Here is a 10458-nt window from a genome sequence, read left to right as displayed (position 1 = left end):
ACAGGCAGCCTCTCCCCTGGGGTAAGGTTTTGCCAGTTTACACTCCTGCCCCTCAGTCTGGTCACAGCACACTTGTGTGCCATCTGCAGGCTCCGCCCTAGCCACTGTCCTCGCGTGGGCAGCCCCTAAGTGCCTTTCAGCCCAGCCTGGAACCAGTGACCTCCACCCACAGCCAGGGCCTCAGCAGCCATCTTCCACCTCCAGCCATGACTAACCCGAGTCCTACAGGTTTGCCCCTCACTGGCTGGTGACCTTGGGCCCAGGTCCCGTACTTGCCCACCAGCTCATAGCACCATCAGGGGGCTGCATCCTGGAGTCCCCAGTGAGGGCTGACCCCAGCACTGAGGGGCCCCCTTCCCAGGGCTGCTTGCTTGTTACTCTGTCAGCCAACAGCATGCTTTATCAGGAGTCCTGGTAGTGCAAGGTTAAGGTAACTCTTCTGCCAACCCAGAGGCTGGTGATTCAAACCTACCAGCCGCTCCACTGGAGAAAGGTGAGGCGGTGCACTTGGGTAAAGATGTAGACCTGGGAGTCGTCGGGGGCAGCTCCGTTCTGCCCTCCGGGATCACTGTGGGTCAGAAGGGATGGTGCGCCAGTGACTCTGGCTTGGTCATGTGCGTGGTGGTGCCCGACTGCTGCAGTGGTTGAAGCACTCACTTGGCAACAATAGATTAGTGGTTCAAACCCATGAGCTGCACCAAGGGAGGACGGTGCTGTGTATGCCGTGTACGTCTGTAGAAGGACAGCTTGGAAACCCCGGGCAGCGCTCCTCTGAACTGCGTTGAAGCGGGGTCAGAATCTGCTCAGTGGCCGGGGCGGTTTACACTTGGCTTGGGAGTTTTTCCCTGTTATATCTTCTTTAGAGTTACTTTTCTATAGCAGCTTAATAGTACTTTAAATTAACCTTCTCCTGGTTGAATTACTGTGTGGAGTCTGTCTCTTAATTAGACTCAAATTGGCACAGTATGTGACACCATTATCTTCATTTTATGAACGAGGATGTGAAGCATTATTACGTGACTCTGGGGCGGTGCAGACAGTTAACGTGCTTGGCTCCCGTCCGGGATGTGGGAGGTTTGAGTCCACACAGAGGTGCCTCAGAAGATGATGCACAGAGCCGCCCACCCCTGGGGCCCCGTGTGCACCGACACCAGCAGGGCTGTGGGTCCAAGCTGAGTTGACACCTGGCTTTGGCTGTCAGGGCGTCTCAGCCGGTGACAGGAGGTCTGGGAAGAGGGTGTGGACTAACTTCCAGGATCTCTGACACTGTGGTGGGTTAAGGATTAGACTTCTGAGACATTGGCTGGTCAGATCCCCCAGCTGCACCAAGGAAGGATGACTCGATCTGCTTTGTACAGAGATCTTATCCAAAGTCTGAAATTTGATCTTTTGAATTAGCAATGTATCTCCGACAGCTCAGTGCAGCAAGCAAGCAGCTGGGTTTCTTCCAGCATAGAAGTCAGTGTTCTTTGTTAACACACGCTTCCGCAAGGATCTACAGAAACCCCATGGGCTGGTTCTGCGCTATCCTGCCACAAGATAGGATCGCCAGCTCCAGGGTCCCCAGGATTCAGAATTGACTCCACTGTGGTGGTCTCAGTGGGCGCGAGGGAGGTGTAGGCCAGCAGGTACATGCCCGGCCCTTCACTGACGTGCTCTGAGGCCTGGCAGGAGGTTGTGCTTCTGGGTAGGGTAGACTGTGAGCACACTGCTCATAGGATCTCCACACGGTCAGTTTTTATGGAAGCAGACTGCCCGGTGATTCTCACAGAGAGCTGGTGGGTTTGAACCACTGACCTGTAGGCCCCAGAACACTTGTCAACAGCTCCTTCAAATATCCTGAAGAGACTAGAGTGATGTCTCCAGGGGTCCCTCTGTACTGACTTCTCAGTCCCTGGGTGATAATCCTCCCTTTCAGCACAGACCCCAGCTTGGATCCCAGCTGCCTTGTGCAGTGGCATGTGAAGAAGGGAAGGGCCGGAAACAAGCCTACTTCCCCTTCTTGACCCCACTGGCTTTATTAGCAGCAGTGATCATGAGAACTGATAACACATTGCCATCTGCTTCAGCATCCTGGGCTTTACCTCATAGTGGGTGTTCATTTGCAGGGAAGGTCTGTCTGCAGCCTGACTCTGGAATCCTTAACTAGCATTTTGCTTTACACACTGTCAAGGAGGCAGGTTCTGGGGTCTGATGGAGTTGAGAGCAAGGCAGAGCCCTTGGCTGGAGACCCTGCTGGGAGGAAGGAGGTTGAGACCTCAGCTGATTGTGGCCCCTGGGGAGTACAGCTCAAGAGGACCCCATCTTCTAATGAGTAGGTACTGAAATCTCAATGTTTATCTGCATTCTTACTATTAAAAATGTGTGAGCATCTCCTGAAGTGCTCCTCTACTTCCTTGTCCGCTGGTGTCTCGTTCTCTGAGGCTTGGATGTCGCTGTGATGCTGGAAGCCATGCCAGTAGTACTTCAGATACCTGTAGGTCACCGATGGTGGACAGAATTCTGTGGCGCTTCCAAGCTAAGACAGACTAACAAGCAGGGCTGGCCATCCACTTCTGAATAATGGACTCTCAGAAGACCTCTGAGGAGCAGTGGAACATTGTCCTGATCGCAAAGAGAAGCCTCTCAGAGTGGAGGACACTCAGAATGCACGAGGGGAAGAACCTCTGCCTCAGAGTCCGGTGGACAGGGATGACGTGGACGGCGTGAAGCTTTCACCCAGTGAGGGCCCTTCATCAGGCAAGACTCATGACCTGAAACAGCTGCAAACATCCATTAATAGCTGCAAATGCAATGTACAAAGTATGAACCTAGAAAAAATACATGTTATCAAGAATGAAATGGAACATATAGAAGATAAATATCCTAGGCCTGCCTTAGTGAACTGAAATCGTCTGGTGTTGACCAGTTTGAATCAGGCAATTATATGACCTAATATGCCGGGAGTGACAAATTTAAGAGGAATGGTGTCATCTTCGTTGTAGAAACATTTCAGGACCTCTCTTGAAATGCAGTGCCGTCTGCTGTAGAATAATATCCATACACATCCAGGGAAGACCCACTAATAAGACTATTATTCAAATACATGCACCAACCACTAAAGCCAAAGATGAAACTGAGGGTTTCTACCAACTGCTGCAGTCTAAAATCGATTGAACACACAATAAAGATGCACTAATAATAATTAATTACTTGAATGAGAAATCTGGAAACAAATAAGAAGGATTGATAATTGGAAAATACATCATTGGTGACAGGAATAAAGCCAGAGACCCCAGCATAAGAGTTTTGTACAATGAGTGACTTACTAATTGAAAATACCTTTAAAAAAAATCAGTGATTAAATGCGTAGACCTCTCCTGACAGAGTGCATAGGACCTTTGTTGACTGCATCTGTGGAAAGAGATGGCAGAGAAGCTCAATGTCATCAGTCAGAACAAGGCTAACACCTGACTTAGAGCAAACCATCGATGGCTCATATGCAAGTTCAAACTGAAGCTGAGATGATGAAAACAAGCCCTGGAGAGACAAAATATGACCTTGAGCTTATGTCACCTGAATTAAAAAATCATTTCCAGAATACGTTTGATGCATCAAACACTAAGGACCAAAGACCAGCTGAGTTGTGGGATGTCATTGGGTCATTGACGTGGAAGGAGAGGAGATGGGCTGACCGTGACTGTGGCCATGGCTTTAAGGAGGACAGGGACTGTGAAGACCATGCAGGACCTGGCAGAGTTTCCATCTGTCGTCCGTGGGGTCACTGTGAATCAGACACAATGTGCTGGCTCCTAACAACAACAACACTGTAAGGGCCTCAACCTAAAAACTGCAGAGTTGTGATTTCTAAGCCTCACGGTAATATTTTTATCAGAAATCATGAAAGGTTTCCAGCACATATTGCTCACAACTTTGAACACTGCTTCTATGGTCCAAGACTGCGTTATTTGAGAATATAGGGCTAGCAATACAGGTGTCAGGAAATGAAGTGTACCCAGCGAGAGGAGTCAGAGCCACCAGGCTCACTGGATAAAGGAATTACACATCTATGCAAATCTGCTCAGCTCACTCAGCGGGCAAAATTGTGAAACGCGATTTTGCGCTCATGTTGATGGACAGCTTTGGTGTGACCGACTTTCTGGGGAGCTGCGTATGACATGGCTTCTTTTGCATGTATAATTATAATACTGAAAAACCTGAGGCGGTGTTTAGAAGAGTTGGCTTCTGAAGTATAGCTGGCTTGGAGATTAAGACTTGGGAAATAATCCTGGCTCCTAGGTGGGCGTCACTGGAACACAGGTGTGAGTGCAGTGGATGGAGGGATCCTTCAGCCTCTGCTGACAGCATCCCTACTAGACACGTTCCTCGCGAGATCTGGGGTGGCGATGCTGGGATAATTCACCGGCACACATGGACTCGCACATCATGACTTCAGAATTAAAGAGGGGTGGGGGGAAATCCCTCCATAATGTAAATTCTCCTGCTTAGGAATTGTCGTAATCTCTGTTCTTTGTAGCTGACTCCCAAGTGAGGGGAACAGGTGACACCCACTTCAGAGCCAGGGCAGCAAATCTCAATATCGTGGCAATAAACTGCTTAGACATTCAATTGTTATTGCCAGCCTCAGTTTCCTGTTACAATAAAAACAGTTTAATTTTAGAAACTAAGAAGGCCTCAGACTTGGTGACCCCATGCATGGTAGAACTACTTGCTGTCCCTAGAATTGCAAGTGGACCCGGCTTGTTGTGATCCAAAGAGCTTCAACTGACTGACTTGTGTAATTCTGTCTCCGGCCCTGTCTTCCTAGTCTGTCGCCCTCTGAAGACAGAAATCTGTTCATCATCACAGTTACACTCAAGCCTCCCCCTTCATTGTGACGAGGTGCCTCAGCTGGGAATGGAAATTTCTATCACTGAGCCACCAAAGCCCCCATTAGTACCCAGATGAAAAAGGCTCCCCTGGTCCCCTTCTGTGCCCAGCCTGTGGGTTCTGGGGCTAGTTTCATACGTGGATTAAAGCTGGGAGGGCAGTCCCATGGCCTGGCAGACAGCTCATGGCCACAACGCATCAGTGATCCTATTAGCAATCCCTTCAGAAAAGTTCTGAGCAAACAAAGTCATCTCTCTTTACTCAACGCTCTGCAGCCTCCCTCTGGAGCCAGGCACTGGCCTACACAATGCCAGCGCTGATGGACTTTTCCTTTTGCTCTTGTTTTTAAATCAAGTTGGTAATCCACGCGGGCGTGGAGTGAAGCTCTCTGGCTGGTGGTGTTGGTCAGCTATGCCGGGGTGGCTGGGTAAGTGGACAGGGACCTGTCCCAGGGCATCTGCTTTATCCCGTTTCTCCTTGGATCCACCTGGATGGACCCCAGTGGTCACCAGTCACCTTCTGGGTGTGTGACTTGTTGGTGCACTCAGCGGCTCCCCAGAGGCTGGAGCCCGGAGTCTACAAGCAGAACGGCTTTCTGTGAAATGAAAGAGGAGTTTTGTTCAGGTTCAATGATTTGTACATCAGAAAGTACAAAATGAAGATTCAAGATGGTGTTCGGGGGAGGCAGTTTACACTCATGCATTTCATATGCCTTTGTTCTGTGTGTATGTCATTTGAAAGTTTACAGAGCATTTCCCCCCTAATCATTCATACACATTCTGTTGTCGAACACCAATTACAGTGCACACAATAGCTGAGCATCCCTTCACCCCAAACTGTCCTTCCCCGCACCCATTCCAATAAGTGTTCATTGTCTGTCAGTTTTCTACTCCCCCCCCCATGCCCCCTAGATTCTTTCTGCATGCCAACCTTTGTCTAGCCTCCTAGAAGATGGCTCTGTACGGTGTTTGTCCTTTTGTTACAGACTTCTTTCACTCAGCAAAGACTCCTATGTTGTGTCGTGTTTCACAAGCCCTTCATTGTTTTGCAGTGTTGTGTAGCACTCCATTGTGCAAATACACCATAGTTTCTCTGCCCACCCATTCATTCATTGATGGACACCTGGGTTGTTTGCATCTCTTTGCTATTGTGAATAGTGCTACAGTAAATATCAGTGTTTCTGCATCTGTCCATATTACAACTCTTACTTATTCAGGGTATTTGTACAGGACAGGGATGTGGTGCATTTGCTTACCATCCAGTGTGCTCTTATAAGACTCACTCACCATGTGTATTTATTGGCTGGTGACCACAGTTCCATTCTGTGAGTTCTCCTGTTTGTTGCTGCCTCCTGGTGCTACAGAGTAGGTCAAGAGTATGTTCAGAGGGCACCTTCTCCCAGAAGCAGAAGAGGTGGCCACAGAAAAAAATGGAGTCTGATTCCACTTGGGCCAGCCACATTAGTTATGTCAAGAGCCTCCGTTTCAGAGGCTGAAACAACAGCTGTCGCAACACGTACAGGTGCATCAAAACAAAGACCTGACAAAAAATAACCAGCCATTTAAAACACTGTGAACTCAGGGATAATGCTGAAAAGGCAAGAAAAGGAAAGACGGGTGGATGAGTGGAAACAAGAATCACAGAGAGAAGGGTGGGAAGTGCACTGCTTTGACGGGAGGATTTTCATCACTGTCATAAAACAAAAGCTGTCTGAATGGTTGAAGAGAAAGCAAATCTGTTCTATAAAATCTCACTCAAATCTCCGTGAAAAGTTAAAAAAAAACCAAACCCATGTGGAGCACAGTGCTATTCATGGGGTCACTAGAGTCACAGTCAGTTCAACAGACAGGTTCAGAAGTCACCCTGCTTCCGGGGTGCCCCTCCTGCAGAGGGGAACAGTTACACCTCACAGTGGCCACGGGATTAAATACAGCAGTGTATGAAGGGTGCCTCACATGGAGCCTGACAAGTGATGGAATCCCACTGCTGTCCAGTTTATCTCTCCTCATAGTGACCGTGTAGGACAGAGGACAACTGCCCCATGGGTTGGCCAAGTCTTTGATCTTGAAGGAAGCAGATGTCTCGTCTTCAGATGGCTGCTGGGTTTGTACTGTCGACAGTTCCGTTAGCGTCCAGGCGCTGAACCGCTGTGTCCCCCAGGGCTCCCTTGGCACGTCGTTGCGTTGCTGCTGTTAGATGCCCTCGAGTCAGCTTCAGCTCAGAGCGACCGTCTCAACGGCAGATTGGAACCTTGTGCTAGCACCACCCGCACAGCTTGGCACCCTCAAGTCCATGTCGCAGGCGCTGTGTCACTGAAGGTCTTCCTCGCGCTGACCCTCCACCTTTTCCAGCATGGTGTCTCTGACAAAATGCCCAGAGTACTTCATCGACCCTGCTTCCAAGGAGTGCCCTGGTTGCACTTCCTCCAAATTGATTTGTTTGTTCTTTTGGCAGGCTATTGTATACTCAGTATTCTTTGTTAAATAATTTAGTTTCAGTAAATGGTCAGGATTATAATTATGCGACAGTTTGTTTATTTGGTGGTTGTCCTTTTGAGGGTTTTGGTGTTTTGTTTCTTTTTAATATGAGACTTCCAAGCTAATCCTGCATCTGAGAACAGATGTGTTTCGGTCCTGTTAATGCCTCTTCCCTTCTCCAGTTCTCCATGAGCATGTTTGCATGTTCAGTTGTCACGGAGTAAGAAGAATGTGTCGGTATGTGAGGGACACACACCACCTCAAGAAAGAGCCAGGTGATCTGACTCCTGCAGGGGTCGCGCGTGCGTGCGTGCGTGCGTGCGTGCGTGTGTGTGTGTGTGTGTGTGTGTGTGTTTGTCTGTCCTGTCAGTGAGATACCTGGGCTGGAGGGATTGTCCTAATATTCTCAGAAGTGTAAGGTGCCCCACGGGCCCATTTTCACAAGGGGGCTGCCAGACCTTTTTTCCTCTGGGTAGATTCAAACCTCCAACTTTTCAGTTATCAGCTGTGGGTGTTAACCATTTGCACTGCCCAGGACCTACCTCAAAAAGGGGGGGGAAATCCACTGTCAAATTAACTCAAAGTGGCCCTTTAGGACAGGGTGGACTTTCCCCCTGGGATTTCCCAGGCGGTAAATATTTTTGAGAGCCAATTGTCTCATCTTTCACCCTCAGGAGCTGGGAGATTTGAACTGCTAAACTTTGTGTTGACAGTGAAGCCCTTAACCCTTGTGTCATCAGGGCTCCTATCCTGTCCCTAACGGCAGGCTATTATCTCACCTAGGAACTATAATTACTTATTAGTATACTGTTAAAATAGTACAATGATTATTCGTATTTATTCATTAGTTGCAATCACTCATGTTGGTATTAATTGGTAACAGTGACTCATCATTATTGTTAGTGCTATCCTAGGAAATATCTCACCTGTGCATGGCAGGAAGTACCAGCAGAGTTCACATGGAGATGGCCCTAGATTCCAGGGGAATGATAGACCAGATTCCTTTCTTGTAAAACAAAGTCATTCCTTCTTACTGTTGTCATTCCAGCAAGAAGGAACAAATGGCGTGAGGAAATGCCCTGAGGCAACACCTGGAGTGACTTCACGGGCCCCCGTGGCGCTGCCCCAGATGAAAGGGCACCAGCAGAGAACAGAGCGTGGGCAGACGGGATCTGACTGACTGACTCCAGCTAGCACTCTGCCTCTCTTCTCAGTTTGAGTTCACCAAAGCCAAAATGCCACCAGTGATGGCTTTAACAAACTTGAACTGACTCTCACACTTCGGGAGGTTTAAAGCCCCAATTCACAGGGCTGGCTCGAGGGGAGGCCTTCCTCCCTCTGTGTTGCTTTGGGGGACAGCCCTCTTTATTTTAGGGGGGTACTTTATTTTTTTAAATTTATTCATTGTTACACATTTTTTTATTAATTTTAATGAAAATTTACAGAGACTTTGGATTTTCATTCATTCATTCTTGCACTTTTCTCCCTGCCTACCCCCGCCCCCCCAGTACACTCTTCTCTTTGAAAAGTAAAAGAAAAATTCTTTCATTGTTTTACAATCCCTCCCCCCAGGTCTACTCCGCTATGCAGCCTTCATTCTGGACTCCTGTCATGACAATAATACCTAATCATATTTTCCTTTTAAACAGTTCTCTCCCTCATCTGTTTCAACACAGTATTCATTATTTATCTCATCTTTCTCAGTCTCCCCCCTACCCTGATGTCAGTCCAGTTTACAACAGTGGTATTATGTAGTATTTGTCCTTTTATGACTGAGATACTTCACTCAGCATAATGTCCTCCAGGGTGACCCATTTTGAATAATATTGCATGAGTTCCTTGTTTTTCAATGCTGCATCGTATTCCATTGTGTGAATATATCACAATTTCTCTTTCCATCATTTGTTGATGGGCAGGTTGTTTCCAACTTCTTGCCATTGTGAACAAAACCGTGTTAAACATGGGTGTGCATATATCTGCTTGGGTGTCAGTTATGGTCTCATTGGGGTATATTCCCAGTAGTGGAATTGCTGGGTCAAAAGGTTTTTTTTATTTATTTGCAACTTTTTGAGAAAGTGCCATACAGCCTTCCATAGTGGTTGCACCATTTTATACTCCCACCGACAGTGAATAATGGTTCCAGTTTCTCCACAACCTCGCCAGCATTTGTTGTTTGCTGTTCTGTTAAATTTTGCTATTCTGACTGGGGTGAGACGATATCTCAGTTGTTTTGATTTGCATCTCTCCTAGAGCTAGGGATTTTGAACATTTGTTCATGTGCTTGTTGGCCATCTGAATGTCGTCTTTGGTGACGTGTCTGTTTGTATCCTGTGTCTATTTTTCAGTTGGATTGTTTACCTTTACCTTGTGGTATGGGACGGCCCTCTTCTCTCAGCACCTGTGGCCCAGCATTCCTGAGAGAGCTCCGTGTCTCACCATCAGTCTTTCCTGGGTCTGGGAGGTTTTCAGCTCAGGGACCCCGAGTCCACTGGATGGATATACTCTTCTCCCAGATACTTCTTTCCTGGTGGTAATGAGGTTCCCTAACTCTTGCTCTGCTCTCTTGTTTAAACTCTTCTGTATCTCAGAAAATATGAACTCAAAATACAACCTAATCCTGTAGATTGTACCCTATCTCATTCACATCATAAAGGTGATGATTTGTAAAATTTAAGATAATGATATCAGATTTTTTAAAAAAGACCAACAGGAAAAGTGCATCATACTGAGAATCATGTACATCATTGTATAGTGTGTACAATTGAGTCCACAGCACATTCCAGGATATGTTTGATTTTTCATCTACTTCCCCCTATTATGTATGGAGGACGTTATCTCAGGTTCACCTGTGACTCAGGCCAGGAGGTCTCGTAGCACCGACTGCCTTTGTCTTCACTTTCTGATCAAAGCGTGTCTGTCACATACCTTTCCTACTCATTTGCTGGCATGAAGGCTACTTAACCTACTTTCTGAACATAAGGCTCCACAGATCAAAGACGTGGTCTAAAAATAAAATTCCTGCATGGTGTGAGCAGCCGCCCTGCCTGGGACCCCTCAAGGGGAGCAGCATTGTGTGCTGTGTACTCACCTTCAAACCGGCCTTTCCAAGAAT

This window comes from Elephantulus edwardii, unplaced genomic scaffold (genome assembly GCF_000299155.1).
Source record: "Elephantulus edwardii isolate Elephantulus edwardi_28Jun2011 unplaced genomic scaffold, EleEdw1.0 scaffold00148, whole genome shotgun sequence".
In the NCBI taxonomy this organism is placed as follows: Eukaryota; Metazoa; Chordata; class Mammalia; order Macroscelidea; family Macroscelididae; genus Elephantulus; species Elephantulus edwardii.
Note: the sequence above shows the minus strand (reverse complement) of the source record.